A 13,386-nucleotide genomic window follows, 5' to 3' on the forward strand; every position below is an offset into this window, starting at 1 on the left:
TTTCTTTTTTTTCCTTTTTTTTTTTTTTTTTTTTAAAAAAATGGTACAGGAGTTTAGAAGAGGATCAGATTTAGATAAAAGGAAAATTCCCTCTGCAAATCCTGTAACTACATTTGATCAAAGTATCCTTCAGGAGTCTCAGAAGTCTTACCTAAGCTGAGGTTTGCCCTTTACCTGCCTATCCTGTAACTTATTTGCTGGAATGTCCTGTCATCCCCCATCCCACCCGCCCCCCCCCCCAAAAAAAAAAAAAAAAAGACTGTGAAAAAAAATAGTGTTAAACATCTACACAGGGCTGACAACATCATCTCTCACTGTGGAAAACCTCTTTCAAGGTTTCCATCCTAATTTTTCAGGTTCAGGTGACATAGTGTGCCAACACCCAAACATTTCTCTGACTGAATTCAAACTCCCGACCAAGCAATGTTCACTTAGCCCCAAGGTTAGCTGAGCTAAATATGACATACAGTGAAAAAACCTTGCCAAAGAAAGGAAAACATCTTTTTGCTCTGTTTCATTCATATACTTTCAAAGAAAAATGCCTACTAACCTGTCCACCTAACACCTCAGTCCACTCCAGTATTATTTCTTGAAGTGTTTTCACAGGGCTATTAATTTTGTTTGTTGATATTTTACAGTCTCATTATTGAGCATTTAAAAAAAAATCACTAGAGAAATATTTCATAAAGCCACAAATTCTTCTTATGACAGATATTTCTAAATGTCCACGAATTCTTTCTATATTCTATTAAAGGTCCTTTGATTAAAAAAGAAATAAGGGAATCTCCTCTCTCTCTCTAAAACCTTTGAACTCTGTCTGTTTCCAGGCAAGAACCTACTTATTGCCCCACAAAGCAACAATGGAACTAGACCTGTGCATCACCTGGGGATACATAAGGGAAATGTTATATGATAAATAAGGGAAGAAGCTGGCAGACAAAACATGCTAGCTTCTGTCTTCTGACCTAAGTATGCTGCTTTGGGCATTTTAGAAAAATCTGTTAATAATCACTGTGAAGGAAGAAGCAAACTTTACAACAGGAAAAAATCCCATAAAGGAGTGGGAGAATGCAAGCTGAAATGTTCAGAAGTGACTAGGGTGACAAGCTTTAAACCTCCCACAATACTCTGATTTTCGAGAGACAGGAATCTATTTCCCAAAGGTCAGGTAGATCAGAAATGGCAAGCAGAGCACCAAAAATGGAAGTCCTCTGGATCAGTAGTTACCTTTGAAACTCTTGTATAGTCCAGGAAAGGTCAGAGGAACTGAGGAAGTGCTGTCACTTCTAGAAATAACTTGCAAGGCCCTGTAGTACCCTGGCACTTAGACCAGGCTTTTCAAAGTGTTTTTTGGAACTGAACTGTTCAAGTGACTCTTATAATTAGCTCTTCTTGTGCTGACCACAGCCTCTGAAAACCAGGTTCTTTTAAATTGTCCCTTTTTGAGTATCTCAGAATTGAGACTCCCTTCTTCCCCTAAAGAAAAAGGTTTGCTCCTCCGGCAAATTCTTGTCCTTGATCTCTCTAGATCTGATGTTTATACCTTTATGCCTCTCTATAGCCTCTTACTCCAGGCATAGTGACATTTACTTCAACAGAGCTCTGCCCAAGTGTTGTGCTGTACTGACATATCCAGACTTGGTTCTTCTGTGCCTGCAGAAGTAAAAGATGTCCCACACGTATCAAGATGACAGGGCAATGTGTTGAGAACTTTTACATATGAAGTGTCTTAAGATACCAGATCAAAAGAGATTGTAGAAGTGATAAATGTCATTTATACACTGGCAGACTAATATCATGGCAATGTCTGGGTTTTCATCTAAACATCAGCAGGAAAAGTTTGACAAGTCTGGGATAGTATCGCATGGCTATTTCTCTCATTTGGGCTGATATTTGCTTCATCTATTCATCTTAATAAGTTTGCTCTGAGCAGAAGAGCAACTCTGTGTCTTGCCTCCTGGCAAAAGATACACAAAATACCTTTTTGATCTCAGTGAACAGGAATTCAGAAACTTGCTATTGCTAAAATATCCTCCCTGTTTTTTTGGTAATGTGGTTCTATTAGCAATGGCAGATTGTCTTTAGTAGTCCTTTGTTCTGAAGTTTTAGTAACAAAGTGTCTGGATACAAAACTTTGTCATATTATATTTTGAAGGTTTTGCAGCGGCAGAAAGCGGTGTGCGTCTATGAGCATTTATAATGGAGAAAAGCTAAGTGATAAAGTGCACCTTTAACATAATGACAGTAATTCAGTCTCAGACAGTGAATGCTATTATACCCTCTTTTAAAGACTAAAATCAGTCAATTGAAATGACAATTATGATAATCCTCATGTAATGAAGATTATTTTGAAACAAAAATCTTTTTTGGTGTGCGTGCTTGTTAATATGTGTATATTTACTGTACCTAAGTACGTTCTCGCTGTTCTGCTTGGCTGGAAATTCTACACAAATATACAAGTATTTTCTATCCATTCCGCTGGTTTCAGCTGTTATTTGTCATAACTTGATTTCTGAAGGAAAAAAAAAAAAAAAGAAAAAAAACAAGCTGTATGTATATTTTGGCAAATACTCTGAGCATACAGCTTGAAGAATTAGGCAACCTTATAAAAGTGGTTAGCTTGGTCAGTCTTCACATATGACATAATTCCTCCCCAGAGCTTTCAGTGCATTTACTCTGTGTTTTGTCGTGACTTTCTAAAGGAAGCTACAGTGAGCTTCCAACAAACTGCATGGATAGCTCACAGCGAGCGATAGTTCCAGCAAACATTATTCTAAGGAGGAGCCAGTCTGTGATAGGTGGCCTGTAAGAGTTACCTAAGCTGAAGGAGGACATAGTGATCATCTGAACTTAGTTCTTATGTTGGATAGGATTTTCACAGACATCTAAGGGAGTGTCTAGGCACATAATCCTACAAAAAATACAACCAAAATTGTAATTTTTCTTGGGTTCCTTTGAAAAAATTTGTTCTGTTGTAACAAATCAAGGCACTCACAAACATCGTACAGCAGAAGTAAAATATCACAAAGGCCACAACAAAGACACACAAATAGAGGAAGTTTGGATGAAAAAGAAGATAAGAAAAAGATTTGTTGAGGCAAAGGGGACAATAAAGCAGCTAATAAGTACAAGATGACCGACCATGGGCAACTTGCCTCCATGGCCTGACATGAATGTTACATAGAGCTCCTGCACTATGAAAAAATTCTGACATAAAATGCAATAAAGATTAGTATTAAGATTACAAAACACATTGGAGCGCTATAAGAACATTTTAGTCTAACAAGGAAGGTGCCTCAAAACGTAGCTATGCATTCTGCACATTACTGGCTGCTTCGGTTGTTTCAGCTTTAAAATTGCCATAATGATACTCCCCACCCAGCTCAGGAAAATGCTTTTTAGGAAAATGATATGTAAATATTGCCAAATGTTTTTCATTCATGTTTTTGTACCTTCTATTGCTTGGTTGATTTCAAAGTAGAAAACTAATGATAAACCTTACAGAAAATTCCCAAGGGGTTCCCTCAGGCCAGGTGGTAGTTTACCTATAATGTTTAGCAATCATATATGATGCATTCCTTCTTTTTTTGAGGCATGGTAATTAAGACCAAGTGAATTCATATTTGTTTTGCTTGCAGAGCTTTATTAATGTGTACTACCCTAGAAGTGGGCTTCAGATTGTTATTTCTTCTTAGACCTGACCTAGTTCTAATAATTTGCCATTCAAAAGATGCAGAACTTAGATCTTTGCAGGAAGTTGTTACAATTCACTGTGAACAGTGGCCTACAAGGGTTGCCGTATGCAGTCAAATACATTGGCACAGTGGGGAAACGTGATCTTTTCTAAGGCTATTATTCTAATCATTTCATCTAGTCCCTTGTCCAAATATAATATGCACTGGCACAAAGTTAATTTAATTTTTTTAAATCCCTGCAACAGTACAAAAAAAAAAAAAAAAAAAAAATAATAATGACAAAGCAGGGTGTCGAACATGTGCTTTTAGGAGAGTCCTTCATTGCCTCTTAATTGTACAATGCAATTGTGTCAGTGGTCTAGATGACATTGCTCTGCTGCCCGTTTTGTGGCAACGTTTAATAGCTGGAAGGCCAAATGCAGTAGCTGGCATTCAACTTTCAATGTCTTATTACTGAGTAGTTTCACATGTACACATTTCAGTCACGAATAGCTGATTGTACCCTTCTGCACACTCTTGTTTCTTGGGGTTTTAAGCTTTCCGAGCCCTGATCTGCCAGCAAACTTCCTCCTGGCTCTGCATGAGTCCCCCGTACAGAGGAGCCTAATGCAGCACAGAGGACTTCAGCTGAAAAGCTTGCCAGGGTGCCTTCTCAGGCTTGTATCCACTGCAGCACAACAGCCCCAGGACTTGCTAATGAAATTGCTGGGCAGGTTTTAAAAGTGGTGTCTAAATCCTAGAGGCCAACACTGCCCTTGCCTTACGTCAGCGACCACACAAGAGAATTCAACTCTGCTGTTCTCCTCCTCCCTCCATTGTTCGTGTGGAAAAGGAACAAAGTGTGATTCTTTTTGCCACTGCGGAAAGCCACATTATACCTGAAGGCCTGAGATGAGAGAACCATAGGAGCAGACTGAATCTCTTCTCTTTTTCCATCCTTAGCTCGTGACTAATACTAACACTGAGAACCTGATGCTGAAACATACATGTGCTGAGCACTTCCATGGGAGTTAGGCACTAAAAGTCATCCAGGCCCATGTACTTAACCAACATTTTGTCTTCAGGACCCCACGAAAATGTTAATTAAGCCTCACAACATTCCTGAGAGGTATCCCTACCCATTTTATCCTGAAGGGAAAAGTGAGGGAGATAATTAGAGCCTTGTAATGAAGTAACGCCTGATGACCTGGAGCCCAATCTGCTATCTGGGTCAATGGACAGATTATGTCCTTGGACTGACTAATTGAAGGTGCCTAATTGTATTAACACACAAAAGCAGCAATTCATGGCAAAGAAATTACCACCCCCAGCAGTCCTTCCCTCTGGGTGAATTACGTCACCTCAGGGCTCTGATTCACGATCCCTGACAGATTTAGCTGTGGCAACTAAAGAAAGTATTGCCTCTACAGCTGCTTATGCTGTCACAGCTAAATCTGAACACCCCTCCTCAGAAATGAGACAGCAAATATTCTCCCTTATTAAGGATAAAATACAGCACTGCATGTTCTTATCTTGGAAAAACACTGTAAGCCCAGGACTGAAAATGGAGCCTATCTTACCTTCAGCATGTGCAAGAAGACAGAATGAGTCACTGCCTGTTCTGCCTCAGTTTCTCTATTTATATCTGCTATAGATAAAGTTCTACCCCTATTTCATATGCTTAAATTTTGTCATCATCAACATTATGAAGGAATTGTTAGAATAGGACTCTAATGAGCAAGTAAGAGAGCTAAGTGTTCAACTCCATCTCAATCTGGTGGACTGAACACTAGCTGATCACACACAGCTGCTTTGAAATTTCAGCCTTGAAGTCAGTAACTTTTTTGAAAAAAAGGAAGCATCGCTGTCTTGCTTAAGACTTACTACTGCTCTAGCTGGCCTAAATGATTTCAACTGAAATAATTGGATTGCAACTTAGGGATTCTATCAGAACTGGCTTCTCTGCTGATATTTTTGCCAAAAAGAAATCTAGTTTCTCAATGGAAAAGCTCTAATAGTTCCACAGCAAATGCAGGAAGATGTAAATTTTCATGAAAAGAGAATGCTCTGAAATTAAATTCTGCAGAAATGTGTATTTTGATTTTTTAAATCGTTGTGTTGTGTGTAGAAAGACTGCAGTTACCTGGAGTACTAAAATTCACCAAAAAATTCTCATCAATAACTAAATGCATTCTCCTATATAGAAGAAAAATGTTCCATTATTATACATCTAATGTTGGGGAAAAAAAAAAATCTTTTCAGCCTCAAGTGTTTAGGATTTAGCTTCCTAACTATATGTCCCCTCCCCTCTGCATTAATGCTGTCCCAGCAGTTGGCGTGTATTTTACTGACTTTGAAACAACATTTAAGGATGCTCCAAAGGAAAAAAAAATCTCAAATGATACAACCTGTCTCACATACTGGAATTCAGAGCAATTGGATTTCATCAGGAATACATGCTTTCTCTCCCTCTATTACTGGCAATCCTAAGTATAAAAAAAAAAAAAAAAAAAAAAACTGTGAAAATTTAGACAAGCACTGCATTCTGTAGTTCTGAGATTTAACAGAGTAACACGATGAATTTCAGAAGCATCAGCATAAACATGAGTGCAGATTGCTGGGGCTTGTATGCAGCTATATCCATCCTTCAAACTTTTTTTTTAACCTACCTTGTGGCTAATGACTTCAGGTGGGAATATGAGAGTACTGCATTTAAAAAGCTGGAAACTTACACACAGAAGTCAAATATAGGCTTTTCACTCTTATATATGCTCTGAAAAGACAGACCAAAATCAGGAACTTAATCAGAACCCCTTCAATATATTTTCACTAGAGTTGGACTCGGCAAGACAATTGTTTTTTATTTTTTATTTTCCATCACAGGAGTCTGACAAAACCAAAAAACAGTATTGGACACTACCTTCTAAAACTCTGCAGAGACAGAGCATTTTGTGATTGACCTATGCTCTTAAAGAGAGGGCTTTGCTTCATTGTTCAGCTTGACACCACAGCCCTGAAGGAGGTGACCGGAGACTGCTCCACATACAGTGCTCTAACAGCATCTCTCATCCAAAGGGCTGGTGATCACACTTGCCTCAGGGGGCCCCAGAGCCTCTAAAGAATACCAGCTCCTACCTGCAGGCTCAAGGCCAGCATCTATTAACAACTGACTTCACCTGCTTTTCTTCTGATAAACTTTACCAAGCCAAGAAACTGTGGTTTTCAGATTGCTCTGAAAACAGCTGGCTTTTAGGCATTGGGAAATAACTCCCTGATTGAGAATCACCATTAAAGACAGCAAATTGATATTGTATTAAAAATAGTAATAAAAGCCACTTACATAATTTTGCATTTTCATACACTTAAAGAATGTCAATTTATTGAAAAAAATAACGGTCTACTTACATCCAGCAGACTAAGCCAATAATAATGATGTATTTCACAATGTATGAACTTTGCCATGTGCTGTAGAAGTATCAAAAAATCAATACAACTAAATTGACAAGTTTGTCAATGATTGAAATTAATTTCCTTTTTTCTGTTACTTCACTAAACTGAATTCCATGGTGTCATATTAATTAACATCCCACTCCGATGGTCTGTGTAGCTGGAAAAACAACTTGGTTATATATGACAGCATTCAGAGAAAGTGGTGCATTACAAGCAGACAAAGAGAGCAGAAGGTATTCACATGAAGCAACAAATGATTTGCTAAGTTAATTGCAAAGACTTTTTGAAATTATCAAGGATAAAACTTCCAAAGAACACCAGTCATGAAGGATCCTCCATTCGATTCATAGGACCCAATGTCCTTGAAAAATGTGTATCTACAGCCTTTCAGAAAATCTCTGTCTATCTGACACAGAAGCAGGTCGTAAGACCCAGTAACTTATTTCGAAAGTAACCAGCACACTGACTAAACTGAGTAGCTGTGTCTCACCAAACTCAGAGAACAAATCAGAAACAAAATTTAAACAGTGTCACAGTGGAAAGGTCTTCATAGGTTCTGAATATAAACCTGTTGAGATGCTCAATCACACAGGTTTAACATGAACTTTGAAGGACTAGACTGCAGGTGTTACGAAATCCTTCTTCAAACAGGTGAAAGGGATCAGAACTTGCAGCTACGATATGCAGCTATCTTATCCGTCTAGCCTTGGTTTGAATGGTGAATTCCATTGCAAAGATCCTTTGGTTTTGGTTTGTTTTCCTATTTACATTCCAGACAAGAAAAAGTACGATTTTTTTTCCGAGTAAATATTTTGCTCTTTACAATTATGTTTCTGCAGCTGAAATCAAGCAGCTGGATCAGAGTGATCCTCTGGGACAGATGCTAAGGACCATGTTTTCCACCTTGGTCTTTTGGGCCATGCCCTTAATTGGAGCTTAGTGTCCCATTAATGATTGCGCCTCCTGGGATTTATATGACCATTTCAGAATCACAGTTTCCGCCTAATGGACTGCTGCACAACAAAGAGTCCTTGTAGCTATATCCCAAAGGCCCCCCTATTAAATATACAGCAGTTCTCAATTAACCTGATGTTTAAAAAACACAATAGCTCTAAAGGCTATCTGCTTAGGAAAGTCCCTGGTCTAAACCGATATCATTTAATTGTCCCCTAATGCAATTCTGTCCATATGCAAAGACCAGCTTGCATGTGACACTAATAGTAGACTTCATGCTGTGACCAGGCTAACAGATTTCTGTATCAATTTCAAAGCATTAGAATACTGAAATTAACCTTGATTAGATCTCGGAGTTCACAAAATCTGCAATTTCAAAGAATAAGCAACTAAGCACGAGTTCCTATGAAGTTTAAGCCACTCCAGGAGTAACACGGCAAAGCTCCTTCTGTGAGATCAGAAGGGTGGATATGAATATGATAAACTCACTAATTTCAGCAGCAGTAGTATGGAAGGACAGTGCTGACATGTTTCCATGCTCAGGAGAGTGAATTCCACCACCTTCCTGAAACACCTGTGACAAGCCAAATCTTAAAAAAGACTAATTATTTAACCACAGAGATACACAGACAGCTATACTACAAAGTCAACTCGTCAATACAAAATTAGGTTTCAAGTAAAGAAACTCATCTAAGCTGTTGTTTATACAAGCTCCAAAAAGAGATTTCCGGAATTTCCTAGTACATTTGCTTCAACCTGTTTCAAAAAGGGATGCTGACATTGCCACAGATAAGTGTATTAGCTGCTGATCCTCTGAATTTGCTCAAGTGAGTAGACAAAAAACACATAAGGTCTATATAGGAACAAAGAAAATGGCTCCACAGCAGATATAAATATTTGCATGGGTCTAGTAAAGGGAATTAAAAGTTTTCCTGTGTTGCTTACCTGAATGTCTGAGTTTTCAGCTCCTAGCATGCCAAGCGTGCCTTGCTGGCCAGTTCTCTGGGCTGTCCTATTTCAATTCAAAAACATATCAGTGTGAAGAAAAATCTGATTCCCTGGGAAAAAAAAAATGTAAACAGTGTAGAGCAATCTTTGTAGAGTTATTGGAATTAAAAAACAAAGCAAAACTTGAAGACATGAAAGGAAACAACAGGGTGTCCATGCTTCACCCACAACCCTACAATTCACTGGCGCATGGGATTTCCCTTTCTGCCTATTAAAAAAAAAAAAAAAAAAAAACCTTCCTCTAAGCTTTATTTCAAAGATCAAAGCAAAATTTTTAAAATTGTGACAGTTTTAGAAAAACAAAAAAGCAAACAAAAAAACATAGCCCTGAAATTTATTGTTAGGGAGGTTTAGAGTGGAGCTTTTTAGCAAAAGAACAATTTCCAAGCATGTACTCTGTCAAGGGAGAGATGGACCTAGTGGCCAAAGCACTGTAATAAGCCTCTGGAGATCCCAGTGCAGAGCCACAGCTTTCTAGTGTGAGCCTGATGCCAGAAATACCAGCTGCTAGAAGAGTATGAGCATCTCTGATTTCCTTAAAAATATAAATTTAAGTCTTGCTAAGTATAAATTTGAAGATGTATATTAAGGGAAGCAGGTATTGGGAAGGGAGCAGAAATGACATCAATTCTGAGCTGTGATCTGATACAAAATAGGTTAACTCTGAACTTCACTCCCCTAAATAATTCCTTCCAACAAATGTTTTTGGAGCTCTGTTTCATCATCCCAAACGTTTTATATATGATAAGGATAATGTGAGGTTCTCTCCTGTAAATAAGGTCCAGCTGAGCACTGAGATGCAATTGGTCCTAGAGAAGGAAAGACCTAGGCTGACTCTAGAGCACTGGAAGTTTATCATCACTGATGGACGGAAGTTGCCTCCTATTAGAAGGGGAATCCAAGTAAAGTTCATCAACGAAATTCCTAGAATATCCCCAGGTTCCCAAGAATGTTTAGATTTGCTTCCTAAACTGTTCTTTAAGTCCCCCTCCAAAAAATTGGAACATCACTAACATTCAAGAGATGAGAAAGAGGGGAAGGCAAATAGGATCACTGGGGTGGTCTCTCTGGGGGTCATCAGAGGATGGGGGCAGTGCAGTTCTGCTCTGCTCTCACTCCATTTCCCTCCACTATCCTATTTTTCCCTCTTTTGCCCCTTCCTCTGCTGCAACTCCTTTGACATTTTTTATCTGTTCACACCTTGCTGATTCAATTCATCAACTTGACAAGAAGATATCTACTTCTTTTTGCTGAAAAGTTTCTTATTTTTCTGATGTTCTATTTATTGAATCTCCTTTCCATATGGACAAATGAGGAGGTCAACACAAGGTGAATAGCGGAGGCACATAGGCAGGAGGGGGAAACAGACCTCCATCTATCAGCCATAGCAAACTATTAGTCTAGCCAATAATCATGTACAAAACTATGCCTAACAGCTCACTCCTAACAAAAGGAATGGGGTGTTCTCACTCTCCCTTCCTGCTCCTCCTCACCAGCTCTTCTTTCCTTCTGCCTTGCCTCAGCTGCACAGTTTCTGCTAGGGACCCCTCTGTTGGGTCAGTGGCTCTGATGTCAGTATATGTCAACTGTAATTCAGCAGAGAAATATCTCCCTTCCCTTCCCTTCCCTTCCCTTCCCTTCCCTTCCCTTCCCTTCCCTTCCCTTCCCTTCCCTTCCCTTCCCTTCCCTTCCCTTCTTTTTTTCCCCCTCTTCTGATCTACTTTCTGTAGATAAGTGAGTTGAATTGACTAACTGAAGGGCTCACCAGGAGCCAGACCCATTATAAGTTCAGTGATAGATGTACAGAGCTGGGACTGGCTAGGCGTTAGGGTGCAGGACAGTTAAATTCCATTTCTTGACAGTGCTGATCTGTAGACTGGCTCAGATGGTCCTGGAAAACTGCCTTCGTACACAGAAAACTGAAGTGGCTCAAAGTTAATTCAAGAGAAAATGTTGGTGATGTTATAGTTCAACAGAAGGAGGTCCCACTAAGCCAACTAACTTGCTGTATCAACAGGAAACAAACCATGGCAAATACAATGAATATTTTTTACTGGCTTAAACAATTAATTGGGCCAACAAAGTATCCAATAATTTCCAAGCTAGTTCAAGGGAGAGGACCCAAGTGCACAGCTCAGCGTGAACAGATCAGGGGACAAAAAAGGCAAAAGCTGTTGGTCATGGTTTACAACTTCACCTGGTGCTTTGTGTTTTCACCCAGTTCTTATCTGAACGCCTGCAGCCATTTCAATGCATTTCCATTAACTTCTCTGTGAGGTAGCTAAGGTTGCCTGTGTCTTACAGACTGGGAACTCAGAAACAGAGAGCTCAAACAATTCACATTAAATCTCGGAGAAAATTAGGGGTGTGCCTGGAATCCAAACCTAAGGTTTAACCAAGTTGTGCGGTGTTACAAGGAGGGACAAGTTCCTCCTGGTTCTGAAGGCTCGGATGAAGGCAGTGAGCAAAGGACACAAATAATAGAAATCACATGAAAAATTCCCCCTCATCAAACTCCTCACAGAAGCCTTGCTTATTCAGTATATACTGCTTTCCCTCACGATGTTTGTATTATTAAACAAAATTTGTATTGTTAAAGATTTTAAATAAAGAAACTTCAGTGAATACATTGAGAAAGCTGCCAATGCACTTAGAGCAGAAAGCTGCCTTTATCATCATAATAATAGCATGAGAGCTTTATAAAAAAAAAAAAGGGGGGGGGGGAGGGAAAATCAAGCGTACAAATTATCCAACATTCATTGCCTGACATCCTGACAGCTATGTTAGTCCTGTTAAAAATATCCAGGAGGACGGCACATTGCAGATGGTACTTCATAATGCGTTCACTTAAAAGCAGTCATTCTCTACCTCAGATAGAGCGCAGCTTGAAGGCCATAGGACACTTGGTTCAGCCAGTAAAAGCTGCTTGATGAGGGCGTCTTTAGTTAGTTAGTAACTTACCCATTCATTCATTTTATGCAGGAAAATTTGATGAAATTGGAAGGAAAAAAATCATACCCTTGCACCTCCTTTGTGTCCGAGCGTATTTGTGGGCAGAATCTAGCTCAAATACTGTCTGCTTCTCCGAGAACTGCAAGTATGAAAAATGGGTTAAAATGCCCTAGACTTTCACCTCTGGAAACATGAGCTCAGACCTGGCTTCCTATAGGTTATCCGCGAAATGATTGACTATTTGTCAGTGCCACAAAGCCAATAAATTACTGGGCAACCTGATAGGATTGATTGTCAGAAAATGCCCAGGAGTGGAGGATCCTGCCTGGGATGAGGTGGCTAACCAGGACCCGATTGTAACCTTCAGGGACACTCGGTCTCACATCCCACCCCTCTCTCATCCCTATTCTGCTTTGCAGCAGAAAAACACATTTGCCTAGAATATCACACAGAAGAATATTTTAAAATAATACCAAGTAGAGAAATATAATTTTCTTAGCAAACAAGATGTCAACTCAACAGTACAAATGTCATATTTACATTCATCTTATTAAGATTTATACTATTTAATGCTGGGCTTTAGGAATCACTCTATAAACGGAATATAATTTTCATATAAAAGGGATGGCATTTTTTTAATCAAGCCTGTAAAAACTCACTCATCAGTGGTTTATGAAACTTGAGTACACTGATGCTTCAGTACTCAATTAATGTCAAGCAATATGGATTTCAATCTGGCTTGAAATATATTTAAACAAATGAAGTAGATACAAATGTTGGCTCTTTGGCCAGCCAGAGCTAAAAATCCATTTTCTACCCCATTTATAATAAGAAGTAATCTGAATGTAATTTATCTAAAGCACAATATGTTTCCCTAATTTTTACATGTAACCATTACTTATAGTTTAAGTAATAGTTATATCCATGGATCTTAGTGCACTTAATTGAAAATGCATGGTATTAAAATGTAAGGCTCCATCCTTCAAAAATAAAAGCATTATCCTAAGGAATAATTGAAATGGGTAAATGGGGGCTGGGAAAAGGCAAAGGAAGGGAACCTTAAAAAAAAAAAATCCTTAAATGCAAACATTTCTTCCCCTTTATGTTATATTAGGATAGTGTTTGAATGAAATTAGTCTCTCTCAGCCCCATATTTCAGTTCAGATTACAAAATTCTCTCATCTGATTGTCACATTTTGCGCTGAAGTCAAATCCTTCTGCAGCAGAGTGACATGTCAAGGGTGACAGTGACAAATTGTCACTAAGTAAGGAATAACACATGACAGGGCGTTCGGCCATAATGAGATATATGCATGCCTCGAGAGCGTTTGCAGGCATGAGGCTGAAG

The 13,386-nt window shown here is 38.9% G+C and overlaps 1 long non-coding RNA gene across 1 annotated transcript; it reads right to left on the reverse strand.

The window, feature by feature from the left end:
- Positions 1 to 246: 246 nt before the first annotated feature.
- LOC121071088 lies at positions 247 to 2,904 on the reverse strand. The gene is made up of 3 exons (XR_005820376.1): positions 2,817 to 2,904; positions 2,407 to 2,512; positions 247 to 1,653 (listed from the first exon to the last, which is right to left on the reverse strand). It is a non-coding gene; the product is annotated as an uncharacterized LOC121071088 (long non-coding RNA).
- Positions 2,905 to 13,386: the final 10,482 nt, after the last annotated feature.

This window comes from Cygnus olor, chromosome 5, assembly GCF_009769625.2.
Source record: "Cygnus olor isolate bCygOlo1 chromosome 5, bCygOlo1.pri.v2, whole genome shotgun sequence".
Classification (NCBI taxonomy): Eukaryota; Metazoa; Chordata; class Aves; order Anseriformes; family Anatidae; genus Cygnus; species Cygnus olor.